Raw genomic sequence first — 16,301 nt, forward strand, 5'->3', positions numbered from 1 at the left:
AGAGCTGGGGACTGAACCCAGGGCCTTGCACTTCCTATGCAAGCACTCTACCACTGAGCTAAATCCCCAACACCAGGTTGAAGCTTTAATGCACTTCCCTGTGCAGCACAGTACTGCCTGTAATTGCTAAACAGTAAATACTGACTCTTTGATCTGCTGAAAGAAGCTCAGAGAGGCTAGTTTCCTTTTCACAAGAATGGAAAGTTCCCTGAGGCCCAGAGTGGAGACACTATGGTTTACAGCCTTGTCTGTTTGGTGCATTTCATGCTGTGACCTCACAAAGAACCACTGTGATGTAAGAATGAGTGTCCTCTGTATAAGACAGTGGGCCAGCCTGTTGAATTTGTCCATAAGGACCAGGGAGCAGGTTAACGTTGACCTGTGGGACTCCTTGATAGCTGTGTATTTTGTTAGTTGACTGGTTATTGTAACTCACAACCTGTGTTCACCAGATCACAGGGATGGACATCACTTCTATTAAGAAGACTTTGGGCAGTCAGTATAGGGTGGCATTCTTTCTTGGCCAGGGTTCATATGGCAGTGTGAAATTGGCCTGGCACCGGAGAACACAGGCCCTGGTTGCCATCAAAACGGTAGAGATCAGCAAGAACACCATCAGGGCAATCCTGTCCGAAATGACCACTTTGGAGTTACTGCACCATCCAAATATAATTTCCCTCTTCCAGATCCTGGTTACAGCGAACCAGATTCATTTTATTTTACAATATGCTCCAGGAGGCAACTTAGTACAACTAATAAGTGAGGAGGGCCCATTGCCAGAAGAAAAGGCTAAGAAAATGTTCGGACAGATCGTATCTGCCATAAGACATTGTCATAGTCTGGACATTGTCCATCGCGACATCAAGCCACAGAATATACTGATAGATGGAGAGGGCAATGTTAAGCTGATCGACTTTGGCCTGGCAGTCAAATGCAGACCTGGTACATTACTGAGTAGGCACTGTGGAACCAGGGGCTTTAATGCCCCTGAACTGGTATTACGGCAGCCATATGATGGCAAGAGTTCTGATGTGTGGAGTTTGGGCGTACTCCTATATTTCATCACCACTGGCTACTTTCCCTTCAGAGGAAACACCATCGATGAGATTGAGCAAAAGATTACAACGGGGACCTATACCGTTCCACATCACCTGTCTGGGCAACTCGAAAACCTGATACATCAAATCTTCACGGTTTCACCAGAAATGAGGCCCTCTATAGAGGAAATTGAAAATCACCCATGGATCAAGAAATGTGAGTTAAAAACCCCGCCCATGTCTGACCCAGATTACAAAATTATAGAAATGCTGTGTGGCATGGGGTATAATGCCAAGGACATCTTGGAATCCCTCCAAAAGAAAAGATACGATGAGCCAATGGGGGCATATTTGAGCTTAAAAAATCACGTAAGCGAAGGGTATGATCTTGCATCTATCACTCCAACCAAGCCTGGGGATCCGTGCCCTCCGCCACCCCCATCACCAGCACATCCCTCTGTCTTTGGCCTTCCTCTCAGGAGAAGGGCCAGTGAGCCCAACTTTGGCCTCCTCCACAGACAGCCCTCAAGGGAACAGAATCCTCTTGACCTCATTCTATCAGGACTCAATATGGGCAGGTGTGTCTCCATGCCTCCTATTGCGGTATACTATCCTAAGAAGCAGAGAAGCACTTCTACCCGTGCCCTCCACTCAAGACCTGTAGCTTCCCCATGCGTCTACAACAACATGTTGGGAGTTGAAATAATCCTGCCACATAAGCAGGACATTGAGATGAATACATCATCTCCCCCTCAGACGATGGGATGGTTTAAGAGACTCCGCAAAGGAATCGGGGACTGTTTTTCAAGACTTTGCTGCTTCCCAAGGGCTCCAAAGAAAAAAACCCAGCATAGATCCTCCAAGAGAGTGGCCCCCCTGAAAAAGGCAGCAAGCAGTACCATATAAAAGGGTAAGCTAATGTGGGAGGGTGCATCTCCACTCTGAATTTTATTGTCTCTGTCTTTATTCATGTATTCTCACTGGAAATATCAGAAGAGTATACATGGGGTCTCTTGGGTTGGGGAGAAGTATGTCTACTCCAGCTGGATAAAACCCTGCTCATTTCCGTACCATCTGAGGAAGAAATATTTTTGGAGAATGCCTAGGTGGTGCTGATGTAACCGAACTAGCAATAATCAGCAAGTGAGTATGGGTACAGCCAGTCTGAAAGGCGGCATATAAGGCTGTTCTCTATGGGGAACATATTCAGATAGAGACTCTGCTTAGGGACCTAGTGCCTGGCAGAGTGACAGTGGTCAAAGTACTAAGGGGCCACCTCCATGTCTCCCTACAATTGAACTGGACAGGCGGAGTATACTGAGTCCTGTGAGGTCTGACAATGCTGCTTGAATGAATACATTGGGATTCAGCTGTGGATACCCAGTTCTTATGTATCCTGCATGCAGCAGAGAGGGGTCAGTGTCACTAGAAGTTCCAATCTGGCATTCAGAGACTGGTCGTACAGTGTCATGCTAGTCTTACTTACCATCTACTAACCAGGGCTGAATAGCTCCTAGAGGATCTTTCTTGCTACCAGGCTCAAGGCAACTAAACCTCAAAATGAATGTCCCAGGACACTGACCCGTGGGCTCCTAGGTTTCTTTCCCTCCCATCATTTGCTATGCTACCAACAAGGAGACCTATGTTCCCTGTGAGTACAGCAAATGCCTGCTCCATAGTTCACAAGGAGCAGAAATGGGAAGTTTCAGTCCACAACTCTGTTCTTGCTGCTTTCCCTAAGCTGCAGTGCATGTGCTGGCTTGGTCAGCTCCTGATCAGGCCACTGGGCATTCAAAGTGACATCTATTCACGTTCCTACACGTGCTACATAGCTAGGACACTCCTTCCCAGTCTTTCATACAAACCAAACTCACTGAGGTCTCACTCTAAAGCTCGAATTTCTTTGAACTAGCCATCCTCTTGAGAATCTACTGTAGTAGGCTTGGGGCACTGTATGCAGCAGACAGCAGCAGACTTGAGGGACATGGGAAGTGGGCTTCAGGTGTGAGAGCTTAAGTGCCTCCAGGATGTGATCGTGAACCACATTTCAAAAGTGCTCCAGCTTTGGAAAGTCCAGACTTCTGTCTACCATGTCTAGTATGAGTCTCAGTGCTGGGCTGAAGGATCCCACACGGAGATTTAGAGAATAATACACAGTGCTTCTATCATGGAGATCACCCGGCTTGTGTGACATGCTCTTCTGTGGGAAGGATAAGAGTAGGCACCCAGCGCATCTCTCTCACTGTGTCCAAGAAAGATGCAAAAGTTGTGAGTGAACCTCAAAGCGGCTAAGCCTGGGAAACTAGAAGGGTTGCTCCCTAAGCATTTGCCATCTTTCTGACACTCAGTCCTCTTCCACATCTGAAGAGCCTGGAGCTGGGACTCTCCTCATTTGTCAGAGGTTAGCCTCATGACATATGTCCCTGCATTTCCATGGGATTTTGTTGGCAGGATGTGGGTTCTTCGTCATGGTTAGGGTTCAGTGTCCTAGCCATCCAGCTTGCTCTTTGCATTCTGGGCAGAGCATGTTCAAGTTCTTCCCCTACAGCATCTGTGTGTCCAGTTCATTGCTAGAGTTAAGTCTTCTTTCATAGGCCTCACGTCATTCTTTCCTAACTGGAACAAGTCTTCCAGTGTCAAAATGAGATCTGAGATTCAATCCTGTGCTCTAGGTTTACTCTGTGTCATGCTATGATCAGTTATCCAGTCAGAAGTCATTGAATAAAAATGTGCTCTGTCCCAAGCCTTCACTCACTCCTGGGTCCAGGGATCTTTAGGCCTGAAGACCTATCTGTCCCCAAGCAGCAGATAACCTGGCAGAATCCAGGAAATCAGGAAGACAAAAATGATGGTGTAGTTCTGCATGCAAACAACTAACTTGGTAAGAGACAAAAGAGTATGCATGGTAGTCCAGGGCATCAGAAGAGACACTTTTGTGAGAGTTACAGCAGGAGAGACCCTGGAAGAAAATAATAGAAGGCACAGAGGGCCATGGCGGAAGCTGTGTGACCTACAGCCAGCATCAATCTCTGTATATGTTGCATATGATGTTGTCTTTTTCTGATACTGCAGTGTTTTGAGTCACTTAAGAATAAACTGTAAGTTTCTCCTTTAGGTGAAAACTCCTGAAATTCCTCTTGACTTTCAGGCTCTCTCAGTCTTGAAGGTCCACACATGGAAAAGACCTGAGGGGTGCACTCTCCTGAGTCCTGAGGATTGGAAAGGTCAAGATAGTGAAGAGAACAGTGGGAAGGAACAGAGTCAAATAGAAATGGGGCTCATGGTGGCATCCCAGAGTCTAGAGGCCCCGACCTTCCTTCACATGCACCTGTAGGCGTTTCAAACTCAGTGGTGGTTTTAAGTAAAAAGTGTCACCAGGCACCTCTATGGATCTGTGTGTGTGTGTGTGTGTGTGTGTGTGTGTGTGTGTGTGTGTGTGTGTGTGTTCATGCTTCCTATCCAAATCAAAGGCTCCATAACCTCGAGACAACATTTTCAGTGTCATAGGAATATCTTTCTACTCTAAAATATAGCTGAAAAGCGGCCCAGTTATACTGACTTGGCTTTTTCTCTCATGTTTCACCATCTATCCCTGGTCTCCTTAGATTTCTCCAGCTGAGAATTTTCAGTAAGTTAGGAAGCTACTATGAGTCTTCTGGGATTAGGCTGCCCTGAGCTGGAGCCACAGTCCAACAAGTGTTCACCAAATGTTTTTGTCTTCATTGCTGCCAGGAACAGAGAGCAGTGGGTCTTGCTTGGCTCTGGAGGAAACTGTTGTGTAATTTAAAACTGATGTATGTAAATATAATGAGGGAAGTCATAGTAACTGAAGGTAGATATTTAGAGGCAGAAACAAGAATAGAGGTCATGACTGGTACTCTTTACTGGCTTCTTCACAATGATTTCCTTGACCTCTTTCCTACTGCCAGATGAGCTACCATCCATACATCCCTACATACTTAGTCATTAATCAAGAAAAGGTACTATAAATGCAGTGGACAATTAGGCAGTGGCATAATGTAAACAAATATTTCCATCCCAATGGCCTAAAGTTGACCAAATTTCCAGGAAAGTGTCCAACCCATATGGGGAGGGGCAATCCCTTTCTGGCATGTCAGTCACATCAGGGTGTGCACTTTTCCTGTCACTTGGATCTGTAGAAAACTTGAATTTGTCTTATGTCACACTTTCACTCGGGTATCTATTAGGTGTCTCAGCCACTCACCATCTCCTCATCAATTCTATCCTCCATTTGTTTAAGTTCTAGGATTTGTAGCTGCTGTGTTTATCTGCAGATGATGGTCAATAGAATCCCTCTGGAACCTAAATTCAGACAGTACATAGAGTGTCTGCACTCTCTGTATCCCAGAGTCAGCATGAGACAAAGCCCAACAACACATGTGAACTCTTCCCTCTCACCCTAAAGGACATGGTGATCCATTAGCTTCCTGATACACAACATCCTGACATCCAGCAGTCAATGGCCTTAGCAGTTCTTAATGGCCTCTGGCTCTCTCAAGTGCAGACTTTAGTCATTAAGGAAAAGGGAAAGGATCCATAACTTCTCCCTTCTCTGTACTTGCTCTAGTGTCCTTCCCTCCTGAGTGCTTTCGCAGTTCCTCTAGTTATAATCTACAAAGGGAGGTCTCATTCAGTCGGAGGTTCTGAGAAATGATTATTCTGTCATTGTCCTGGAAACCTGGGTTTCAGTCCCCCTCACAACTAATTTCTTTCCCTCCTTCAGCTTCCCTCCTGCAGATAATGGTGCATTTGAGGCCAGGATAGTCATGGATTCCTGAGTACAAGGACAGTGGCTCATTGTTGCTAAGGATCCCAACTCAAATTACCAACACTGGACTGAAAACACAAACTAAGCATTGTGACGTGTAAGGCTCTCAGGAGAAGCCAGATCCCAGTGGCATTAGTGTGACAAACAAGCTGTGCCCAAGGAGCTGACACTCTGGCAGAGTCCAGGACATCCAGGAAGACAGAGGTGGTGAGGTAAGTCTGCATCAAAACAGGTAAAAACAGTAATAAAACTGTCAGTTCCCATCCTTGTACAGGTTATTGGGAAACACTGTCCCTGAGAAGACAGCTCTGTCGAGCTGAGCCTGGAGAGAAAGAAGGCATGAGAAGGAAGGCAATGGCAGTCATGTGACAGGCAGCCATCATGAATGACTGGACCTGACGAGTGTCTGTGATACTGTGATAGATATTTATGGACACCCTAAAAGGAAATTTATTGTGTTTCACCTCTTAGTGAAATGCTGTTCTCCACGCAGATCACAGACCCTGGGAGTGTTGGGTATTGCTACCTGCCAAAGGCCTGAAGTGTGCACTACTGTTGTGCTGGTGGTGGGATTGTCAGAAGATGAGGAGGCCATCCTGATAGAGACAGTGTAGGAATCCCAGAAACAACAGGCCATGTTGCTGCACGTGGCTAACCATCGTTGATTTTGCATGTCAGTTTCTAAGCTGGTAAGGAGTGCAGATAAAAACTGTCACCAGAGGTAATCCTGAACCTTGGTTGTACACCAGCACTGTAGTTGGCTTTATCTCCCATGCAGACACTCAGTCTCCCTCAGCACACCCTCTTACTGTCCAGGAATTTTCTTAGCTATACAAATAACACACTGTGTTGTTACAGGTCGAATGACCTAGCTCAATCCTCTGTTCTCTTACATTCTGTCCCTGTCCTCTTTTTAGATATCACCAACTATGACTCTGACATACAATGAAGCAGTCGAGGGCCATGAGGCTTTTCTGACTGAGGCAACACAGCCTGGAGCCCAAATCCCGAGGCTGTGCACCAAAGTCCTTCCGTTTGTCACTGGTGAGCAGAGTCTGACCTGAAAGTCTGGACCTGATCTCTCAGTGAAGGCAAAACCACTTGACCTCTGATTTTGAACTGCAATTGTAGCTAATGCTGCTATTGATTTAAAAATCTAGTTCAATATGTGAAAAAATACACTCTTCAATCTCCTGGAACATTCTGTCTCAGAGAGGACCATGTCTACACGTCAAAGGAAAGACCAGGTGAGGAAGATGGGGAGGTCCCATGTGGATTTCTCACTATGTGATTGATCTCAACCCACTTCCCAAAGTTCCTTTAGTTCCAGCATCAAATTAGTAGGCCTAGGATGAATAGAGCCCTGAAGTGCTGATAGAGACTGAGGGCTCCCTGGGTGGCGTGTCCCATGAAGAGACCCTTCAGGATCTTTGGTGTGGGCAGATTTCTCCTCACTCTTTGAACATCATAGGTTATGAATGCTCTCCCTGAACACTCCGATATTCACTGGTCAGTTTACAGTCCTGCCTACCACTTCAGGAACGTTCTCCCACTCTGATTGACTTCTGGGATCCAGCTTCCTTTTCTATAGAGGGTGCTTAGTGCTGTAAAACGGGAATCTGACTAACACAGTGTGTTGAATAGCTGGCCTTCTGTAATGCCTAGAAGCAGCACAAGATGGGGCTAATGGATCCAGTCATCCCTGTATCCTTCAGCACCATAGAATTTGTGATTAGTTATCAGCACAGAAAACCACTTTTCTTTGATTCTATCTTTTCTAATTCTTTTCTAAATACTAGAACTAAATACTCAATACCAGAACTGACCTGATTGTGTAGGAACATGGGAATATCCTCTAAAGTTCTACCATCTACACACCCTCTGCTGTCCTCTACTTCTGGGCACTTGATCCCTGTGACTGTCTTCCTGGGATGTTCACCCTCTCGTCTATTTACACATCTTCTCTCCAGAGTCTCAGTATAGTGTCATTATGTGAAGAAGCTATGGATGCATCATGACCAACGTAGTGGGGACTCTGTCCTTATCATCCCATGGTATTCCATACTCTCAATTGTCACTTGCAGATCCTGGTGCTTTCCCACAAGAAGTTGCTCAATGTGGCTACCAGGCAGGCCAAACAAAAGCCTCTGTCTGCAGACAGGAGGGCACCAACAATGTGTCAAGCAACCTCATCTGCATCGTCACAAGCATCTGCAGTGTGGATATCTGGTCAACATGGTATGGCCCCTCCCTTCCCTGGCTGCCACCATCAAGTGTCATATAGGTCATCCATTTCAGTGCCAAGACCTAGAGTTCTTCTGCTGGTTAGGGCTTGGAAAAGGTCCAAGTGCAAATGTGATGGCGTTTTGTGTTATTGGTTATTCCTTAAATGTGGGAAATCTGTGTATCCAGCTGTTACAAACTGCCTTCTTCTCTTGGTTTTCTTAGAATATGAATGGAGATCAGACATTCATAGAGAGTGAAGCCATGTCCACCTGGTCCTACCGAGCAAGAGTTGGTAGCTACAGTTTGATAAATTTGACTAAGAGAACCAACAGATAACTTCCACTGTTGTCTGAGTTGTTGTTTTTTAGTGTCAGTGTGATTATCTGAAACAAAATATTTTTAGTTTCATTTCAATCCAGTGACTTAACACTTCCTGGTATACTGCATTAGCACAGTGTAGCTAAGGCACTACAAAGGGGCTACCCATGTTCTATCCACAGGCAGGAGTGTGAGAAATTAATGCATGCATGTATTCTTGCTTGCTAGTGTTCATCTAAAGGCCTCTGCTCTTATGAAGTCTTTCCCAAAGACTAGGGAGTGGCACTGCTAAAATTCTTGTTACTTCCCATGTCATTTAAGATCATAAAATCGATTCTCTACAGACTTGCTCACAGGAGAAGGATCATCTAGAGGATTCCTTTGTGAAGACTCTCCCTCCAGGTCACATTTCCTGTACTAATTGACAGTTATAATTAAAGATCATGAATTTCTCCCAGTGGCCACCTCGCCGCTCAACATTGAAAACTGTCAGACTTGTGACTAGAGGCTTTAGCTTCTCATTTTACCTAGGGTCAAAGCTGATATCTTGTAGAGTGTCCTTTCTGGCCTTCTCAGTTTCTCCCCATATTATACCTGACAGTGTTTCCATTCAGCCATCAGCTCAACACTATGATGTATGTACTGTATCATTGACTAGTACTTTCTAGGCAGAGATAAAAATTTCACAGCAGACTTGTTGGCCTTCAGGTTGATCTTTTTCTTTTTCTGTTTCCTCTTCCAGGTCTTTTGACAGTTGTGGAGCCCCTCTCACCAATAAAGGTTAGCAACTTGTCGGGCTTTCATGGCATTTATGGCAGTTAGATTGTGCTTCTTAGACTAAGTCCAAATCAGTGCTGCTAGGTATGTATGATGCTTATATACTTTACCCTAATTTAAACAGATGGTGTGGGCACTGAGAACATGTAGCCCTGCAAAGCATTTTAAATTATTTACATATTTTCTCATTTACCTATTCACTCTCCCCTACATTCTGTCTGTAGTCTGTCTCTTCTATCTCTTCTCTGGTTTTTATATCTTTTGTTCCGTCTTTTTCTCATTCTTGGCATCTGTTTCTGACTCTCTCCTGTTCTCTTTCTTACTGCCTAACTCCCGCTTTGTCTATCAATCTGTCTCTCCCTTGCTCAATCTCTATCTCTTTCTCTGTCTCTCTCCTCCTTTCTCTCTCTCTCTCTCTCTCTCTCTCTCTCTCTCTCTCTCTCTCTCTCTCTGTGTGTGTGTGTGTGTGTGTGTGTGTGTGTGTGTGTGTGTGTGTGTGTCCATGCATGTGGGGGCAGGTAGCATGTATATTTCCTGGAGAGCCTGTGAAGGTCAAAGTTTAACTCAAGTGAGGTCTTTCTCAAACTCATAAAGGACCTAGTAACTGAACTCTACTACCTATTATTGGAAAAGCTTTTGTAGGTGAAGAACCTGAAGGATCTGAGGCTGTGCCAGTACATGCTGGAGAAATACTTGACTGGACTCGGGAGTAGGAGCCTAGACATTGGCCCACAGAAGTGCTGTTCTCCTTCTTTGGATACCCGTCACAACAACACAATCTTCTCTGTCTACTGGAGTTGTCTTGGTTGTAGATTTGGAGATCCTCAATATCCCAGCTTAGTTCTCTAATGTTAAGTCATATCGACTCTTAGCATAGTACTTTATTTGCCACTGTTCTTTCTACCTTTATTTTGCCAGAATTTTCTATGGGTAAGTTATTCCATCTATAACACTTTATGATGTGTAAGCCCACACGAAGGTACCCAGAGCCCCTACACAATGTGCTCTTATTTACCTGTGAGAAGTCCAAGCCAGTAACCCCAATCTTAACTCAGTGGTGAGAAGGAATTTAAAACTTAGAACAGGACTTGTTTTCATTCCTTTCTTGTTAGTATCATTCACAACTTCTGTAGAAGTTGGGAGTCCAGAAAGCAAAGGGCGGGATTTTCTCACATGATCTTGACCCATGTTGGGTTTTTGTCTTCCATCTCCACCTTTAACATTTAATATACCACATCTCTCCAAAGGTCATGCCTATTCTAGTGTGCTGCACTCAGTGAAGAAGTTGGAGGAAGTGTCAAAAGAGTGAAGGCCAAGCTCTGACTGTGACAGAGAGTTTGAGATGGACAAATGATGCCTTGAAAAACACGTGACTTTTCGCTGTGACCTCCATCTACTGTAAATAACCAACAACCTGTTCAAGGATCAATGTGCCTCTGAGATGAGGACAACAAGGTAGAAGGGAGTCCACAGAAGGAAACGGGTCTGAGGGCTAACACCATAACGCTTCCAATTCTGTCTTCTAGGCATCACTAAGAAATCTATATAGTCCTACCTCCCAGAAGATGAGTGAAGGTGTTACAGTTAGGATGACTGTTGACATGAGGCTCTCAGAGGTTCACCACAAATCGGAAGGACAAGATTGAGATTGCCATTCTTACGGTCTTTCCATAGTCTCCCCTTGCAATTAGAATTGACCATCACTGGGGACCTCATCTATTAGATGAAGGTAAGATGATCATCTTAGGAAACCTAGTCTTTGCTGCTGAGATACTGGGATTCCAAACAACTCTGAGAGGAGAGGGTACAAAGTGGAGCTCAGTTCTGCCTCTCATACCACACATAGCTGATGTCCTGGGGTTCTGTTCTCAGGAGGCATGGAGGACATGTATCTATTTCATGAAAAAGAAACTGTTACGAGCAGTCTGAGGTCCCTGTACTTAGAGCAGAGTCTTTGATTGTACCACATCCTAAGCAAGAGAGGTTGGAGACATTTTTGCAAATGACAAGAGCCACCACTCTCCCTGCAACTGTTGTAAGGGATGTTCCCTGTACATCTTTATCCTATGTGATGCAGGTGTGAGTTAGATACTCTGACTAGAATAACAACTCAATGATTCTAAATTATTGATATATGGAAGGACAGGGTATTGGTTGTGTCTTGGTAAATGTACCCATGTCTGTCCATGACTGAGTTAAGTAATACACTGTGTCCTTGTGTGAAGGGGAAACCAAGGCCCTTCTGAGGTCTCTCCTGACAGTGACTGCCCCAACAACAGAGAAACTCATCAAGTTTCTCAGGATCTTTCCTTCCTCCTGGCTTATTTTGAAAACAGTCTCCTCCCCAGACACACCCATTTCAGTCATTCTCACAGCCATGACCTTGACACAGTCTCGATATCTTCCAACTCATAGCACTCTCTTTGTGTAACATGGAAAGTTCTTGGTCATGCCCAGTGTCCTAACAATTCTAGAGTAAGCCTGCTTTACTGCACATTTAGACTTGTCACAGCAGGCTTCATTCTTGTGTAAAATGGGCAGATGTCGGCCATGCCCTGTTTCCTAACAACTCTAGAATGAGCCCACTTCACTTCACAACTAGGCCTGTCACAGCAGGCTTTACTGTGAGCCATGTGGACATCTTCTTCCTTCTGTATGGTTTCCCTGTATAGTAGACAAGGGAATGATATCTCAGGATATCCCTCCACCATGTTAGTCTTCACAGCTTCTCCGTCATGTCCTTGGCCTTTTGAGGTGAGCCAAAGCAGCAATTCCATCCATTGCAAAAGGCAGTAACTCATACCCCATTCTTTCCAGACATGGCCCAGATCTCACCTCCAAACTATTTACAGCACTTAATCCATCTCTCAATTCTCTGAGGTCCAGATGATGAGCTGGCACTTGAAGGGAATGCAGAGGTGACATATCCTCTCATGATGATCCTCAGAGAATTTAGCTATTAAGACCAAAATAGAGGGAGACCATGACTGCAAGCTGACCTTTGTGAGCAACATATCCTCTCAGGACATGAAGCATTGACATTGGGATGTCTCTAAAGAGGCAATGGCCCATACTCTTCATAGCAGAGGCTTCTGTCTATTTAAAACTCGAGGGAGAAGTGGGCTCCTTCTCCCATAGATGTGAGCAGGGTTGTCAATTTCTTCTGTCCCAACACGGATCCGTGGATCACATATCTGATTCTTTCTGGTCCCTGGAAATCCCAGGATCCTCTGAGTTTAACATAGGCAGCCACTGGGATACAGGTCAGTGTGGTCTCTAATGTTGCTGTGCCTCCATTTGCTGACATTGTGGATACACTGCAACCATGCTCTCTGGGTTCACAGAATGCTATGCTGTACTCTAAGCTTTCCCAGTCTCAAGGGTGGACTCAATCTGGCTTGTTACTACCACTTTTTTTGGAGGTTGCATCCTGAAATGCCATGTGCTCTTCATAATTCCATTAAATGCTTTTACTATTGTTTGGTACATATGAACATTCGTGAAAATCTACATAAAACTCTACATACAAGATGTATTCACAAACAGTAAATGCTGTTTTTCTAAGCCATTATATTCCTGAACCACTGCTCCAACCCCACTAGTTATCAAACCCCCAAGATTGGCTCTGTCGCATCTGGCCAGTGATTCCTGGGGATGTCTCCTTCTGGTTCTTAGCAATGACCCTGCTGCTTTAGGCAGGCAGACTATGTCATTTTTCTCAGATGGTTGCTGTGAAGACCCTCTCACTTGTATTGTCTGATGTGCAGTCAGTTTAACATAGCTTGCAAGAAGTAGTTGAAAAGACCACTTGCAATGTTGTGGTCATGGGCTTAATTGTCAAGGAAACTCGAACACATGAGACTGACGTGGGTAAAGAAAAAAATTGTGAAATAGTCTCAAATTCTCAGTGATGTGTTCAAATATGTGATGCTCAAGATGGTGCTTAAAATTTGGAGAACTCATTTGTTAGTGTAGAGCCTAAATAGTCCTTTTTAAAAGGCTAGGCTAAGGCATAGCCAGGCAGAGTCCATACTGTTATAGTGCAGTACTGAAAGACAAATCTACTAACAGCCTTTGGCATTCCCACAACTGTGTAAAGATAGATGGTCCTACTAGATGTCATAAATGATCCTTTTATTGTAGGTAACTGTCATCTTTTAGGATTTTATCCTCCTTATCTGTCATGTGTCCTTGCTGTCTCTAAGACTATGTCATGTTCTTTTTTTGAAGTACCAGCCTTCCCATAATCTGGAACATTACAAAATTTGGATGATGTTGCAATGAGGGGTCGGCTGGCATATGCCCTAAGTAGAAGCTGAGTGAGTTGTGGGGTTTTCCTGAGTTCAAGGTACTTGAACAGAGTGAGGCAGGACAGGTACCCACAGTCTGGAATCACTGGTCAAGCTTTATGTGTACACTGCTCTACTGTGGGTGGCAGTGCACAATGAGAACTGGACGCTTAGCTGGCTTTATCCTCACTACTCTCTCACAGGTTTTCATCTTGGACCAAACTGGTTCTGATCAAGGCACAGTCTAGTATGTGATAAGTTTCTATTTATGGGTTGGTGGATAAGTTAGGATTCTCAATAGATACTGTTTTGTAGACCACTGTGTGCCTCTGTTTTGAGCCCTGCCTGTGGCATCACCAAGTCATGTGATCCCTCCAGACTTCTTCCCAACATTTATCATCATGTATAAACCTTCCATCCAGCTCTGAGAATTCATTTTCCAGAAAGTAGATCATCCTTGGATGGCAATGACATCTTTGGGCCCTCATAAGCCAATCCTGGTGGAGAGTAGAGATCTGTCAGTCATTGGAGGAAAGAGTCTCTTCTGGTTCATGATGAGCAGATTCCAGGCGACTTTTATCAAGTGTAATAAGGTGATCTAGACCCTTTGTTTGTTAAGTAACTGCCCAGAAAATTTATTTTACCCTCCTCCCCCACATTTGCACAAAAGGCATAAGAAGTCTACTGGAGTCTTTTGGGTCATTAGGGCCCTGCTTGTATCTTTAGCAAGGTACTGCTCTGCGAAGAAAACTCTGGACAGTGGCATATCTGCAATGTGTCCCTACATTTTCATGATGCTCCTATGAGACCAGGAAATAGAGAACACACAGTAACATCAAAATATAAACTGTTGTATGACTGTTGGGCTGTGCACAGTAGACTGGGCATTCTTCAGAAGTACCATTTAGACATTTTTCAGCTATGGAGAAAGAACCCTTTGTCCATCATCTTCACCGCTGGTTGTGTTTATATTTGTGTCGCAGACCTTGAGCTTTTGAGTCTCCAGGGGGAATCTTGGTCATGTCACTGCAGGATGTGCAGTGGGTCTCCTTGCTTGTCTTCTGTACATTGATAGCACAGGTGATGCTTTCTATAACTCGGCGTAGGTCCCTGAAGGTGTAGTTGTGTCTCTCTCCCTCAGTACCCAGGATCTTCATGTTCTCTGTGCTCACCCCATTCTCAAAGTTTTGTAAAACTTGATCCCCAGTCATGGTCTGTCCACAAGTGACAGGGCATTTGATGTATACTTGAGGACACCCCTGACAGGTTGTTTCCAGTTTTTACCCCATTGTAGGGAAGAGAACAAAGACCTGCAGATGTCATGTTGTTCCCTAGTATGGGCCATGCAGAATAAAATTGGGCAACCAACAACAGAATTGCTGAGTGCTTGACCCTGACATTTTCTACAGGATGTCTAGAAAGCCTCTGGACAGGCAGCATGGCAGAAATCAACTCTTTCCAAAAAAAAAAAAAAAAAAAAAAAAAAAAAGGCCTGCTGCTGACACTGGATAGAGCACAAACAAGCTCTCTGACTGACTCCTTCAGCTCTTGCATATCCCCTTGGCTAACATTTCAGAGCTTCTGATTCTTCAGACATCAGGTTAGAGGGACAGGAATGGCAATGAGGGTTTTCTTATTCATTGGTAGAGTGCTAGAATGTCTGGTATGTTCAAAAATTATTGGGAAAGAGCTGGGAACATATCTTCTGAAAAAATATTCCCTCCATTTACACAATCTCCTTCCTTTTGTTCTCCACATCCAGCTTTTTGATACTGAAGAGATTGTTCTACCTGATGAGCCCAGGCCTAGAAGATGGACTACATCCAAGAAGCCTGGCCCATCTAAGGCCAAGTCACATCTTTAAGAAATATTTGAAAGCATTTGTGCACGGGATAAAGGTGCAAGGACCAAAGTCTCCTTAGACATTCCAGCCTACAGAGGGTCTGACAGACTCAGGTCAAAGGTTACGTCTGAAGCCTAGATCATGAAGAAGGCCCCACTCCACAGGAGAAGCCTGTGGCTGATGCTGTTGCAACCAGGACTATGATTGTGAAACTTGTGTCTGTGGATAGCAGATTCACGAATCTTGTGCCCAGGTATCCACAGGCCTTTTTTCATACATTCCTTGGTATAACTTTGCAAGTCCTGACTTTGGAAGTGTTGGGTCCTTCTGCTATCTCACTTGACATATAGTCCAAGAAAGATTTTTACCCCTTTAAGGGGCTGGAAATAGACTGGACTCACAGTTACCATTAAAACTGAAGTTCTGTCCTTTATGGTTATTGGCCCTTTTAAAACTTGTTTGACTGGGAACAAGGCTCAGAGCCTGATATTTCCAAGATTCTCCCCTACAAATTCAGAAACGCACAGCTCAAAGCAGTACAGATAACACTCAGAAATTAATCCAAGGACAAGGTGTCTGACATGAGAATCTTACAGATTTATTTAAAGGTCCAGGACTCACCAACACTACACCTACGTGGAATCATTCAGGGATTCCACCGTTAGAATTTGGGAGCTGCCATTCACAGAAATGACCACTGGAGACTCTTATTGACATATCATGGCCTCCATGACCCATAGTGCTGTGACTGCCATGCTCTCTGTCAAACTCCATAGGATGTCACCATTAGTAGAATACTAGTGCAGGGCAGCAGAGCAGTACAGTGGTCCTAGGGTGGTGTCATGGTTGGTTCTAGGAGATACTGACATCACACCACCCTCTACATCTAGAATGAAAGGAAGGGGAACACAGGAGGGAGTGTGTGATTGAATTCATGGCCCAAAGCAGGCTAGGTGTCAGCTATCAGTCTGAAAGAGCACATCTGCCTCTGTATGGAGGATTCAGATCAGGAATGTGACCGG

The 16,301-nt window shown here is 44.6% G+C and overlaps 1 long non-coding RNA gene and 1 pseudogene across 2 annotated transcripts in view; one reads left to right on the forward strand and one right to left on the reverse strand.

Annotated features, from left to right (window-relative positions):
* Window positions 1-16,301, reverse strand: part of LOC120093789 (uncharacterized) — a 106,864-nt gene that overhangs the window by 29,579 nt on the left and 60,984 nt on the right. The window lies entirely within an intron of this gene.
* On the forward strand, window positions 354-15,712 carry Smokl3 (sperm motility kinase like 3; annotated as a pseudogene). Its single transcript, NR_172051.2, is given in 8 exon segments — window positions 354-1,254; window positions 5,782-6,038; window positions 6,744-7,073; window positions 7,911-8,064; window positions 9,113-9,150; window positions 9,781-10,602; window positions 10,674-10,876; window positions 15,199-15,712. The product of NR_172051.2 is annotated as a sperm motility kinase like 3 (transcript).

This window comes from Rattus norvegicus, chromosome 7 (genome assembly GCF_021556685.1).
Source record: "Rattus norvegicus strain SHRSP/BbbUtx chromosome 7, alternate assembly SHRSP_T2T, whole genome shotgun sequence".
In the NCBI taxonomy this organism is placed as follows: Eukaryota; Metazoa; Chordata; class Mammalia; order Rodentia; family Muridae; genus Rattus; species Rattus norvegicus.